Genomic DNA, 12503 nt, shown 5'->3' with positions numbered 1-12503 from the left:
ACGGTGGCAGTGGAGGGCGGGGGGAGCTCCCCGAGAGGCCAGTGGAGCTGAGACAGGAACCGCCGTTTACGTCCTCTCGGCGCTTACCTGGCCGGCTGCAGAGTGAGGAGCTGTTTAAGCCACATTCCAGATCCCCCGGGACGGGCGGCCAACGCAGGCGTCTCATCGGGTCAGCATCGCAGGAAGCCCAGCCAGCAAGCACTGTGTGGGCACGCATGCTGTGCGTGCACAGTTGTGTGTGTGTGTGCTGTGTGTATGTGGTGTATATGTGCGCGTGTAGGGGGGTGGTGGGCGGTCAGGTTCCTCCATCCCTTCCCTCCAGCCCCACAAAGGGCTAGGGTCAGACACGTGGGCTGGCGTGAAGGGGCGGAGGTTACACTAAGGCGGAGGTGCAAATGCACGGGGGCGGGGCCTCATCTGCATGAACGGCTCGCAGCTACCAATCCAGACAAGCAGAACAAGAGCCCGCGCGCCTTTTGGGGGCGGACTGACAGCTCCGGGGCCTTATGAATTTACCATGAGTGTGTCATTAACTGGGTGTGTCTCCCTCATCCATGCACAGATATCCCAAGGTTTTCTTCTCAGAGATAATTATGGAGTCTCTGAAATCTCTACCCTCATAAAAATGAGTAAATATTTATATGTGTCGTATTGAGATGATCAAAGGCAAATTTTTAGGAAAGATGAGCTATTCACTGGTGTGTGTGTGTGTGTGTGTGTGTGTGTGTGTGTGTTTATAAGTGCTGATAGAAAATGTTTGTGTGAGCTGGAGTATGTTTATGTATCACCATTGGCCTGCACACACTCAGGGGGCACTCTGTGTAGTGGCAAAGGCATGGATTGAAGTGATGCAGCTGTAAGCCACAGAAGCCAAGGACGGTTGGCAGCTGGGAGGTACAAGGGGAAGCTGCCTTCAGAGCCTCCAAGAGGAACTCACGGTGCAACACCTTGATTTCAGAATTCTGGTCTCTAGAACAGTGAGACTTTGTTTCTGCTGTTTTAAGACACCCAGTTAATGATACTTTTTATCACAGTCACAAGAAACTCATACACTCCTCTCCCTCACTGCTCCCCAAAGCCACACCTGGCACCAGAAGGGGGCTAGCTGTTTGGTGATGTCCCAAATTGGAACAACTCTCTCAGGCTGGGGCCCGTCCTCACCGGCGATGATCCCGGGGCCCCCCGAAAGCCCGTTCAAAGTAGTTGTAGGGCTCCGCGTGCATGCCGCTCCCGGGACGTTAGAACGCCTTTCCCCTGACCGGCTGCTCTTTCAAAAGGCGGTGCTGGCGATAGGGCAGGGGACGAACCCAGTCTGGATTATTGCAAAAAATAAGTAAAAGAAGAAAAACAGGCGGCGGCGTGTAGATGGACTGATTTCGCTTGACGAGCCTGGAGGGACATTTTAGCCTCATTTTAAAAAACCGGTCTCTGCACAGGTGGCGGAAGCGCAGGCAGGTAGCGGGGCACGTGGAGGGCGCCCTAAGCTTTAAGTTTTCATTTAATGCAGTTTTCTTAGAACTGAGTGCATGTAGGTCCTTTAAAGGTTTCTTTCTTTTTCTTTTTTTGGTTAATCCTCACCCGAGGATATTTTCCCATTGATTTTTAGGGAGAGTGGAAGAGAGAGCGTGTGCGCGCCTGGCCGCCATTCAGGAGCCGCTGCGTGAAGCTGTGCGAGCTCGTGGCTTTGGGTTGACTTTTCAGGAGCACGTTTTCCAGTGGAGTCAGGCTCAGTATTGAATGGGCGCTTTCTTTGCCTCGCTCAGGGCAGACGGGAGTGTTTGTTTTTATTGTCTTCTCACTTTGTTACATTGTGTCCGAGGGAAAAGTGAAGGCGATATTTTGGTTAGTGTTTTTAATTCTATGGAGCTCTGCTACCCTCTCCCCTCCCCCCCTCCAGGGTTTTTACTTTGGAGAATTATGGTAGGTTTTTCTTTTGCTGTTTAAATAAAAATTAAAGATAAACTTAAAAATCATTCTTATGGGATATTTTTATTTCGCATACCTCCACTTGGCGTTTTCTGTTTGTCTCTTTCCAACTGACCTTCATTTAATAATCTACAATGATGGCCCTACCCAATTCAGGACATCTACAGAAAAGATACATTTAAAAAAATAATGTATAAGGATTATTTTTAAAATACATATTTTAAATGAGAATTACTAATAACATTCATTTATGAGAAACATGATTTAGTTTACTCATTTGTTTCTAACTTGCCTTATTTTATGTCTCTATTGGATATGATTTATACTTAAGAGATGTAAGTTTAACTTCTTAAGAACAAAGTTATAATTTTTATTTAATTATGTTACCTTATTAGTGTCTTGTTGAATGGTAATTTTACTTAGCTAATTAGTAACACTCTTTAAGGCTGAACTCTAAAAACAGGCTAGTTGTGACTATTTGGGATTTAAAAAAAATAATCAGAATTGGTCTTTGTGCAATGTTTTATTTTTCTAGAACAGGCTTACATGTTATGCGGTTTTTTGTCTTTCCAACATTTAACAAAACAAGTATGTTTCCGAATAATTTTTTTCTTTTGGGGAATTTGGGGTGAATGTCTTTTGTAAAACATAATTTTAACCATTTCAACCCGAAGAATTTAAAAAATATTGGATTAGATGACTAATTAAATCTTAAAATTTCTGTTTATCCTTAGATTGGAAAAGACTACATATCTTGGGTTATTTTTATTTTCCTAAAGGTTTCTTAGCTTAAGAGGAATCAGACTAGAGAAGAAAGGACATCCTTTTCTATAGCTGTAGAAGTTACTATTATTAAAGGCTGGGTTGGCTTTTTGATTGAACAGTGGGTCCTCTTCAGGTAGTGTTTTATTTTCAATATAAAGTAGTAAGGAATCACATATGATTAGGGAATATATTAGTTTACTATGTGAAATTAGAAATTTTACAATCTTTATTTTATGATGGTGTTTATGCCACATATAAATTAAAGTTATAGTTTTATTTACACAAAATTATACTTTAGGAACTTTATAAAAGTGCCTTTTATAATTAAAAGCTCATTTTCAGTTTTTAGGTATTTTAATTACTGATTTTTGTCCATTTTAGCTTGTGGTAGACCATATCATAAAATTATCAACCACATTTCAGTTTCAAAATTAAGCATAAGTTTATGAATTCTCACATCTACACAGTAAATATTGGGAGTGTTTGTAAGTCATGTACCTTTAGGTGTAGCTTCTTTTGAGTTTGGGGGGTGGGCAAATAATTTTAAATGAATAAAACGACAAAAAAATAAGGACATGTTAAAATAGCTAAATTCAAGGTTAATTCAAATGACACTGTTAGACATTAATACTGCCTTATTTAACAGTAATATGCATAATATACCTGGCGTTAGCAATAGCCACTATAGGCCTTTAATATATTGTATTATTTTCCATATGAACAACTGTAAAGCTACTTTTGCCCCACCCTGTATAATCATCACAATTCCTAAAGAAGAATCTGTATTATACATATTTTTGCATACTAAATTCTATAATTATTTAATGCTATAATTTCTAAACTATTTGAGCTTTCTAACCTAGCTGATTAGTAATTAGATTTTGTTTTTTCATTATTTTACATTTCTGAGTTTTCTACAGAGCATTTTTAATTTCTGACATTAATCTCCCAAAGTGTAAAGAAAATTAAATTTACACTCATCAGAAACTGGGTGGACATTGGTATATAAATCACATAACTATTGATTTAAAAACAATAGCCACTTAAGTGTGCTTTAATTTGCCAAGAAGATGTTCGTTTATTGTATAAAAGAGACTTCTGCCAATGAGACACGTGAGGATACTTTATAGTAGGACCTTATGTAACCTTGTCACCTTAATCTCTGTAGCTCACAGGTTACTAAGGATATTTTAGCAGTATTTGAAACACTGAAATTCAAGAACTGACAATAATTTGTACCTTACAGTTTGTTATGATGAGAATTGACCTACACTCTGCTGAAATTTAAACATGTAAGACCATAGCCCTCCAAAGGGACAAGTTCATTTTATCCTTTATTTAGTATTTAATTCTCGTCTTCTGGAAAACGTCTGGTTAATGAGAGGGAAGCATTACCAGAGGGAGTATACCTGTTATACCCCCACATTTGTTATACCTGTTTTCTACCCTTGGTCTGGGGAAAAAACCCACTTTAAAAATAAGAATACAATTTTATTTTAGTTCTCAAACACTTAGCAAAAGATATTGAAAGTAAGTTGGGAATTATAGCTGTTTGGAGCTGCTATCATTTATGTAATAGTTAATCAAGGTTGTTTTCTTTTAGAAAGAGGTACAGTTATTAGAAAAATGAAAATGATGTATTTTCAGAGTGAAATAATGGGTTTTTAAGTAAACAGTTACACATCTGTGAAAGTTAAGGAACATCCAAATACCAAAAATGTTTTTTTAAGATAAAAAATGTAGTACATTTAAATTGTTTGTTCTTGAAATTGCTCATATTTTGGAAGGAGGAATAAAGATGAAGAAATATCAAAGACTAGAAGAAGGTTCTTTTCCCTTTTGTCGCTGGGGGGGAGGGGAAAGCAGGCAGTGGTGAATTCTAGAACCATTTGTAATATTCTGCCTCCATCGTGGCATTTATAGATGAGGTTAAATGAGGAGCCACTCGTAGAGCCTTGAAAATGACCATATGATTGTCAGAAGCAGGGTTGGAAATTTCAGTTTGGTATCTTCAGAAATAAGATTTGTGCATATGTTTCTTTCCTGCCTCTGGAAATTAAGAACCTCCTTTTCTGTCAGCTGAAAATTACACAGTGGAATTTGAGAGTCAAAATGTCTCACAGACTTAAGGCTGCAGTGAATTACTTTTAGGAATGGAGAAAATATAATTTGAATGAGGATAAAATAGTCTTTACTCATGTTAAATATTAACTGATGGAATTATTTCCATGTTTAACTTTTTAAAAAGGCAAGACAATAAAATCTTCTAATCTTAACTTATTTTAGGTTTTGCCTCTACCTTAAAAATTATTACATGATGGATGATAACATTTAATGTTTTGAAGTTCTAGTTTGGGAAGGAGATTTGTTATGAGAAGAAGGTTATTTCATTGAAGCAAAACAGGGTAGTTTACATGGAGAGAAAGTCATTTCTTTTGACTTACTCTTAAGTCAATACATAATACTTATTAAGAAAAATTGAGATGGTCATCTTTCCCATCTTAGATTTTCACTATGAACTTTATAAATTATTTTAATGTATCTTTGTTAGTCCTGGATGGACTTCTTAGAATTTATTCATTTATATACACACATATATATGGGGGTGTGTGCAGTTGACCCTTGAACAAGGCAGGGTAGGGGTATTGACCCCCCGCTCCCCAAGCTGAAAACCCAAGTATATCTTTTGACTTCTCCAAAACTTAACTATAGTTGGCCCTTCATATCCATGGATTTAACCAATTGCAGCCCAAAAAGATACTTTCTTTAAAAAAATACACAAACTTTTATTGATTTTAGAGAGAAAAGGAGAGGGGGAAGAGAGAAATAGAAACATCGCTTATGAGAGAGAATCATTCATCAGCTACCTGCATGTCCCCCACTGGGGATCGAGCCTGCAACCCCCACAAACTGTGACCACCTGGTTCATATGTCGATGCTCAACCATTGAGCCACACCGGCCGGGCCAAAAAACGGTATTTTCAATCTGGTTAGTAATCTGCTTTATGGAGAGTCAATTGTACTCATAGCTTGTCTTTGCTTACTGATAACATAAACAGTTTATTAACATTTTCTATGGTTTGTATTATATACTGTGTTCTGTAATAGAGTAAGCTAGAGAAAATCAGAAGGAAGAGTAAATACATTTACTGTATTTATTGAAAAAAAAATCACATGTCAGTGGACCAGCATAGCTCCCACCTGTGTTGTTCAAGGGTCATCTGTATCTACACACATACAGGTAGATAGATACACATAGGTAGGAAGGTAAAATTTCTATTTTTTTGCATTTTATATATGTAACTATATTTACTATATAAATCAATCCATTTATCTATACTATATGACTTCCCAGGATAATTTATATGTGAAACCTTCCCCCCTTTTTAAGTCCTCACCCAGGATATTTTTTTCATTGAATTTTAGAATGGAAGCGAGGGAAGAGAGGTGGGGGAGAAACAGAGACAGAGAGAGAGACATTGATGTGAGAGATGGGCCATGATCAAACCTACCACCGAGGTACGTGCCCATGACTGGGAATGGAGCCTGCATCCCTTTTGTCCGTCTGTGGGCTGCTACTCTTAACCACTGAGCCAAACCGGCCAGGGCAACTTCCCCATTAAAAAAAAAATACATTTTTTATTGACTTCAGGGAGGAAGGGAGAGGGAGAGAGAGAGAGAGAAACATCAGTGATAGAGAATAATTGATTGGCTGCCTCCTGCATGACCCGAACTGGGGATCGAGCCCACAACACGGGCATGTGCCCTGACTAGGAATCAAACCGTGATCTCCTGGTTCATAGGTCAACGCTCAACCACTGATCCACACCGGCCGTCCCCCCCTTCTTAAATGAAATCCTGCACCAAGAGGAATAAAGTACATGTCCAAAAAACTGATCCAAAATGTTCGTGGCAGCTTTTTTCATAACAGGAATGAACACAATATATATATGAATCTCAGTAATAGTGTGCAGAGCAAGGGAAGCCAGGCATACGAATGTACCAAATGATGCTGTTTATAAAAACACGAGAAGAGGCAAGACTTACATACGGTGATAGAAATCAGGTCGGTGGTTTCTGGAAAAGGGCAGAAAGGGAGCTTTCTAGGGAGATGGAAATACTCTATAGCTTTTTTGGGTGATGGTAATTCAAGTGTACCCTTTTGGTAACTTTATTTCCATATAATTTTTTTTTTAATATATTTTATTGATTTTTTTACAGAGAAGAAGGGAGAGGGATAGAGAGTTAGAAACATCGATGAGAGAGATCGATCAGCTGCCTCCTGCACGCCCCCCACTGGGGACGTGCCCGCAACCAGGGTACATGCCCTTGACCGGAATCGAACCCGAGACCCTTGAGTCCGCAGGCCCACGCTCTATCCACTGAGCCAAACCGGTTCGGCATCCATATAATTTTTAACTTACAGAAAATTGCAAGATTAGCACCAGGAATTGTTGGTGTATACATTTGTTCAAACTTACTGAACTGTGTACTTAAGATCTGCATCTTACCGTATAAATTTTACGTAGGAAAAAAGCTACAAAAGTTTGTTGAAGGAGAATGATCTCTGCAAATGTGAAGTACCTCTATTTAGAATTAATAATGTGGAAAAAGAGAGTCAGTCTTTTCTCTCTGCATATATGTATGCTTCTTTCTGAAATTTCATGATGGCATATTTCTGTCAGAAAAAACAGGATACTGAAAATGATCCAGGGCAGAACCGTCAGCAAGGGAACCTGCTTTACGTTGTCCTGTGCATGTGACCTAGCAAGTGAGACTGACAGCAATAGCTTTCTGGGAGTTGAAGGTGGTGATTACTCTTATTAAAAGAGTTGCACACCTACAGTGTGCTGATTTTTGCACAGACGTGTAGTTTTTACCAGAGAGGAGGTAAGCAAATGTTGTCATTTTGGGATGGTGCTGTTTATCACGGGGAGGAAGATTGGTGCTTATAAACCATATAAACTGTTCTTGATCACTGGTAAGTGAATTTGCTATTAGTCTTATTGCTTCCATAGTCTCAATAGAGTGATTTGATTTAAATTACACCTATTTAAATCACAGTTTGGACTATATTTTTAAAAAATTCACCTCCCCCCCATATAATTTTAAATATGTGTCCACAATTTAGGATTAGGTATAAGTTATGGATATTGGCTCATTTATTTAAATTCTTCCTTTTCACATCTACATAAGAAAGTTATTTATCTTGTTACTAGATTGGAAGATGTTTGATAATGGTTTTTAATTAATTAAAATTTTAAAAAATCCTCACCCGAGGACATATTTTCATTGATTTTAGAGAGAGGGGAAGGAGGAGAGAGAGAGAGAGAGAGGGAAACTTTGAGGTGAGAGAGAATATCAATTGGTTGCCCCCTGCATACTCCCCGACCAGGGATGCAACCCATAACCTTTTGATGTACTGGACAGCGCTTAACAAGCTGAGCCACACCGATTAGGGTTCAACAAATTAATCATTGATGCTGGGGATAAACATCTATTTTAACTAACCAAAATTATACATTTATGTGGCTTATATATATTTTTATCAACAAAAATATGTTAATTGAAGAGAAAAATGTCAAATGTCCAACATCAGCCAACATGGATAAAAGGACTAACTTTTTTCAATTAAATGCATATATTCATAAATTCATGTTACTCTGAAATGGCAGACAGGGCCTTTTTGCCCTTTCTTATCCCCTAATGACTTTCTGTCAATTCATAGCCTGGGAAAGAAAGATTGATTTTTTAGCTTTCATTTAGGATAAATTAGTCCAAATATTCTATATCTATAGAATAAAGTACTATTCATTTGGAAAGTTAGATTGTCTTCAAAGTGTAGTTTCTGAGAAATACTGTTGTGTAAATGTTTTTCTGTTATCTTCTCTTTCTCTAAAAACTCATGCTTTTGTTAGGTCTCAAATCTATATCTTCTGTCTAAACTTGAGGCCTTCCAAATTTGAGGCCCGGATTTTCACCTGTGTCTTGAAACTAAATACGCTTAAATACCATCTCAAGCAGCTGCACACCCAACACCCCTCCCCCCCAGCCAAATCTCCCCTTCCCTTCCTGACTTTTCCTCTTTAGCTGTTAACGACTCCATTGTTCTTACTGGTCATTTGTTACTCTTCCTTTACTTCTTAAGTTCAATGAGTCACTAGTCACCCCGCCCCCCCAATTTTAAAATGCCTCTTTGTATCTTTTAGTTTTTTATTTTATTTATTTTGATTTCAGAGAGAGGGAGTGACAGAAACATCAGTGAGAGAGACTCATCGATCACCCCCTACACACACACACACACACACACACACACACACACACACACACACGCACGCTCGCGCGCAACTGCCATACCTAGACAGCTACTAACGTGGATAGCATGCACAGTGTGGATAAACTTGAGAAAGGGATGATTCATGTCCTGGGTGGGATGGAGCGGATGGTGTGCAGTTTAAAAACCTATGAATTGTTTGTTTCTGGAACTTTCCATTTACTGGGGTAACCGAAACCGCAGAAAGTGAGACCGTGGATAAAGGGGTACTATTGTAGCTGATTTCCAAGTCACTCAGCTCAGATAATCTGGTGGATGGTGACTGGCAGTTTATCAAGGAATATAAGCAGCAGACTTTTCATAGACCGCAGAAATGACCCAGGATGAGTTCCTTCTAGCCCAGTACTTCTGCAAGCACTTTGCAGTGGGGGGAAATATTGAGAATATATAACACATTTTTAGGACTTACTAGTGTTTTCATGGCTAAAAGAACAGGTGTGTAGGTTTACCTTAAAACTCTTCTATCCCTTGTCCCCTTATTTCCTGGCCAAGATAGTTCTCATAAAAAAGCCACCTTTGCTGAAAGTGACATGGTACTCCTTCCCTTTTATTACTCCTTCCCTTCTTAAATATGTTTTTTTGTTTGTTTTGTTTTAACTGATTTCAGAGAGAAGAAGGGATAGGGAGAGAGAGAGAGAAACGTCGATGAGGAACATCAGTCATCTGCCTCTTGCATCCCTCCTATTGGTGATTGAGCCAGAACCCCGACATGTGCTCTCACTGGGAATTGAACCAGTGACCTTCTGGTGCATGGGCCTATGCTCAACCAATTGCGCCACACAGGTCCGGCCCTTTTATTTGTTTTGTTAATCCTCATCCAAGGATTTCTTTTCCATTGCTTTTCAGAGAGAGAGTGGAAGGGAGGGAGAGAGGGGAGAGAAAGAAAGAAACATAGATGTGTGAGAGACACACAGATTGCTTGCCTCCCGTACAAGCCCCAACCCAGAGCAGGGAGGGAACTCACAGCCAAGATACATGCCCTTGACCGAGAATTGAACCGGTGATCCTTCTAAGCCACACTGGCCGGGGCTTTCCCCTTTCTTTACAGGCTCCTGGAATGGACATCCTATATAATAAAAGCCTAATATGCAAATTGTCCCCTCGGCTGGGAGTTCGACTGCTTGCTATGATGTGCGCTGACCATGAGGGGGTGGCACAGAACATGGTGGGCGTCAGCAATACAGCACTGGCAGCAGGTGGCAGTGGAGGTGCTGCTGGCCCCGATGGGCCCCGATGAGAGCGGGACCACAATGGGATGGTGGAGCAGGTGAGCGGGCGGCACCAGGCCAAGGCGGGTGTGGGCGGGGCCCAATGGCCCAGCTGATCATCCTGCAGACGGTGACCAGTGGCGGGGGGCGGGGCCACTGCCTGGCTCTGAGGCAGTGAGGGAGCCGGGCGGGGCCCGATGACTCAAGCGGAGGGGGTTGCCCAGGGCCCAGGTGCTGCCCAGGGCCTAGCGGTCAGCTGGGACCTGCCCTCCCGTGCCAGATGCTTGCGCTTTGATCGTTGGCCAGGCCTAGGGACCGTACCTGTGCATGAATTTCATGCACTGGGCCTTTAGTATGTCAGAAAGATAGGGGACAGGTTAGTTGGGAGGATATAAAATAGAAAGGGGAAAATAAGTAATACCCATCGTACTTCCATTAGTAGTCATCCAGCCTCCAGGGCTTCGGGGCCTGATTCCTTTCCAGAGGGATTATAGTTTACTAGTATGCACTTGGCTTACTTTTGGTCAGTTTATGGATATCTTTCATCTTTCTGTTCTTCTGGGAAATGTTCGCATTTCTTACTGGTAGGAATTAAGACCCAATTTAAGATTACTAACTTTGGGAATAAGATAATTAGCTTATTGTTTTAGATAAACCAGAATATCTGATTATTTTCCCCAATAGGAACTATGAATAATATGGGGATTCTGAGATGCTGATGCAGAAATTAATTTAATGGTTAAGAGTGGAAAAGAGAAGAGAAAAATACACCATTTCTTGGAAGCCTAGTGTGGTAGGAATAGACATTGGGAAGAGATTCAGGAGTGTTGCAACTAAGTTCCTATCTAATCTTGAGCAAGTTAAAGTTATTTAACCTTTCTGAGACTTACTTTAATTGTATAATGAGTGGGTTGGATCAGATAGTATTTTAAGGTCTTTTTGTAGCTTTGAAATTCTAAAATGAGTGTTTTCTCAGGGGAAAAAAACCCTCATCTAGTGTTCATAATTAATGGTTTTTCAGTGGCTGTTTTATGTACGTATTTTTTTGGTTGTTTCCACTACAGTTTAGGAAAAGAAATAATTAAAGGAGTCAGCATTCAAAAAATTGATTAGATTGTAGAGTGTTCATTTACTATGTGTCTCCACTGAATTTATTCTGAACTCTTACTTTCACCTATTTGTGTCCATTTTCCTGCCTTTCTCACTTTTTTTTTATTGTCTTTGCTTTACAATAGGACTTTCATATCCCTCTTTTCATTGCTTCTTCTTACTATTGTTTATTTTTTTTCTAGCTGGCCTTCATTGCCCCTATTTCACATGGGCATGGAATTCATCCTCTAGACCAGTGGTTCTCAACATTCCTAATGCCAGGACCCTTTAATATAGTTCCTCATGTTGTGGTGACCCCCAACCATAAAATTATTTTCGTTGCTACTTCATAACTGTAGTCTTGCTACTGTAAACAATATGTAATTATATATGTGTTTCCCGATGGTCTTAGGCGACCCCTGTGAAAGGGTCGTTCGACCCCCAAAGGGGTCGCGACCCACAGGTTGAGAACCGCTGCTCTAGACCCTTGAGTCTGATCTATCACTAAATTAAAGTCAGACATCGCAATGGTTGTTAGGATTAACAGAACCCTTCTACTCTAATACAGAAACTGGAGAGATGAATCTTAAGGTCAATGAAGTGGGAGAGCTGAAGAGAGAAGAAATAGTGTACAGAAGAGTTTCCAAGAATTTTTGGATTTCTTTTTCACTTAAAAGTTAAAATATATAAGTTTTGATAATGGTGACTCTGCCAGTGATATAAAAATTCGGTCTAGAAGTCTTAATGCAGTGGTTCTCAACCTTCTGGCCCTTTAAATACAGTTCCTCATGTTGTGACCCAACCATAAAGTTATTTTTGTTGCTACTTCATAACTGTAATGTTGCTACTGTTATGAATCGTAATGTAAATATCTGATATGCAGGATGGTCTTAAGCGCCCCCTGTGAAAGGGTCGTTCGACCGCTAAAGGGGTCGCGACCCACAGGTTGAGAACCGCCGACTTAGAATGTGCCTCAAAAATGGTTAGAGTATGATAAATTATTATAAGGCGAGAGAAGGGAAAATGCATTTCAGATAGAACATTGAGTGATAATGAAGGGGAGATAATCCTTGATTTGTTGAAATGATGAAGCAAAATTGGCTGGAGGGAATAACCTGTTGGAAAATAGTAGGTAATGGTGTCAGGGCAGAATTATGAATGATTAAGCCAGGGAGTATGAC

The 12503-nt window shown here is 39.9% G+C and overlaps 1 protein-coding gene across 2 annotated transcripts in view; it reads left to right on the top strand.

Annotated features, from left to right (window-relative positions):
* Positions 1-12503, top strand: part of FKBP5 (FK506 binding protein 5) — a 116500-nt gene that overhangs the window by 1243 nt on the left and 102754 nt on the right. The window contains exon 1 of one of the 2 annotated variants that reach the window (XM_015560857.1): positions 1431-1455. The exons of the other annotated variant lie outside the window; for it this stretch is intronic. The gene's annotated coding sequence lies outside the window, so the exon portion shown is untranslated. Of the gene's footprint in view, positions 1-1430; positions 1456-12503 lie in introns of those variants that run through there. 2 annotated transcript variants of the gene reach the window in all.

This window comes from Myotis davidii, unplaced genomic scaffold (genome assembly GCF_000327345.1).
Source record: "Myotis davidii unplaced genomic scaffold, ASM32734v1 scaffold1036, whole genome shotgun sequence".
NCBI lineage: Eukaryota > Metazoa > Chordata > Mammalia > Chiroptera > Vespertilionidae > Myotis > Myotis davidii.
The sequence above is the reverse complement of the archived record's forward strand: the minus strand, read 5'-3'. Positions and strand labels throughout refer to the sequence as shown.